Source organism: Penaeus chinensis, chromosome 18 (assembly GCF_019202785.1).
Source record: "Penaeus chinensis breed Huanghai No. 1 chromosome 18, ASM1920278v2, whole genome shotgun sequence".
Taxonomy (NCBI): domain Eukaryota; kingdom Metazoa; phylum Arthropoda; class Malacostraca; order Decapoda; family Penaeidae; genus Penaeus; species Penaeus chinensis.
Genome location: NC_061836.1, coordinates 33,838,989 through 33,841,488, shown reverse-complemented (window position 1 = coordinate 33,841,488; position 2,500 = coordinate 33,838,989).

The window sequence follows — 2,500 nt, the reverse complement described above, 5'->3', positions numbered from 1 at the left end:
CAATTTGGGTAATTTCCTTGTATGACTTTATGGATTAGAATACACGTTTTATAGTGGTATTTCTATTGTACTTTTAGCCATTTTAGTTTGTTTATATGTGGTCACATTTATTTACATTTCCCAGTGCTACTCTTGCCGCGAAGTTCTGTAGTTTCTGTGTCTTTGTAATTGTGTTTTGCTTGTGGAGCCCCAGATCTTTAGACAGTAATTCATGATACTATGTGCTAGTATTTATATAACAGAGAGAGCGAGAGAGCGAGAGCGAGAGAGCGAGAGAGCAAGAGAGAGAGAGAGAGAGCGAGAGCGAGAGCGAGAGCGAGAGAGAGAGAGAGAGAGAGAGAGAGAGAGAGAGAGAGAGAGAGAGAGAGAGGAGAGAGAGAGAGAGAGAGCATGCGAGTCACTACATCGTGTCGACGCATAACAACGCCGTCGCCTAAAACTACGTTGTGTTGAGGCGGCGAGGCAAACGAGGGCTCGCAGCGAGGGGAACTGAGGGAGAATTGCTGAGGGTAGTTGACATGAGGGGAAAGGGTGGGGGGGGGGGGCATGAGGACTCCATCGCCGTCATGAAAAATGTTCATTACCACCCAAATGACCTTTTCATATCTTCATTTCCAATTCGCTTTATATATGCACACACACACACACACACACACACACACACACACTCACACATATATATAATAGGAATTATAATGATATTCATTATTATCATTACTATTATCACTATCACTGTCATCATCATCATCAGCACTATTCTTGGCATCACATCTATCACCACGGAATTCCAGAGCGCAGGAGAGAGAGAGACAGGAGAGAGAGAAAGCCCGAGAGGCTGTGACAGGGATCGTCCCAAAGGTCAGAGCCAGGAATAGCAAAAGCAACAGCTAGTTAATGAATAGGTGAAAAGGGACGCTGTGCAGGACGGCCACACGGCGAGAGAAAGAACAAATGCTTAGTATTGGTTTTTGATGAAATAAATGAAGGGGTATGGTTTTATTATGCAAACATCTCTCTTCTTATATGTATCTCTGTCACCGTCTTCCTCCCTCCCTTCGTCTCTCTCTCTCTCTCTCTCTCTCTCTCTCTCTCTTTCTATATATAATAATAATAATAATAACAATGATAATGATAAATAAACAAATTAATTAATACAAAGTATATAATATATTTATTTATTAATTTCTTTATTTCTTTATTTTATCATTATTTTTTTGAACAGTCATTCCACTGCAAGACATCGGCTTCTCTCAGTTCATGATTTGCAAGGTCATTTGGCAGTCTCACCCTTGCCTGATTGGATGCCCTTCCTAATCAACCGCGGTTCGGCGTGCTAAAACCTATGCCATGGCGGCGACTTCCCCTACGACACCTGCGGTTGACTTCTCAAGGTAATATGTCGTTTTCTCGGGCTCGAGCCAGCAGTTGGAATGCAGGTATTTTTTTAGAATGGAACTCGGGAGAGATGGGTCGGAGTCGTATTCTAACCACTGGACTATCGCGGCAGTATGTACACACACACACACACACACACACACACACACACACACACACACACACACACACACACACACACACATATGTATATACACACACACAAATGTGCACATATAGATATATAAATGCGCAATTGCTTTACCTCCCAGAAAATGACTGATTCTTAAGGTAACCGCCACATACGCTCTTAGGCTCCCTGCATCTAACAATATTCTTTAGACACTTTTACTGATGTTATGTTACTTCATAGCACTTACGGCATTTTGAATAACGCCAATGATAACCTAAATAGCTGGCAGCACTTCCGAAAGGTGCTGATCGGAGTAACATTCTACCGCTCCGAGATCGGTTCCTGAATAGCAATGAGACTTTAAAGGCGCGTCGGCACGAGTTTGAGGCCTCAATAACGAAGGGAATTGGTGCAATCGTACAGGAAAAGGGTTTGTCTGTATGTTTATGTATGTCTCGTCGTTTTCTTGCTTATTTTTTGAGTGTGTTACATAGAGCAAGAGAAATAAATGGATAAATATAGACACATATATGTACACCTAATATTCTTTCTCTTTCTTGCAGGTCTTTCTAAAATGCTCACTTTTTTCTTTGCTTAACGAAGCTAATGAAATCCACATTGTGTCTGTAAAAGTTGTAATTAGTTTGAGCATATCTTACTTCAGTCACTCGCTGGCACTCACACTGCATGGCCAGTGCCTGCAACCCCAGATATGAGTGCTATTGCAATGTGACGTCACAAGTCCTTACCCATGCGAGAGTTAAATGCCACACATGCAGCTTACGGAATTCCAACAAGTTCTTCCATTTTCTATGAAAAAGAAGTTTATACGTCGATTGGAGGAGTCCCTCGCGTGCCTGTTTGTGCTGTTGGATTAGGCGCTTCCAGATCATTCTTGCTGGAAACGGAGCTCCTTTGCAAGTTCGATCAGTTGGCGCTGGCACTGAACTGTGTCTCAATCTGCATGTATTTTCTGGTGAATTTACGCTTTTT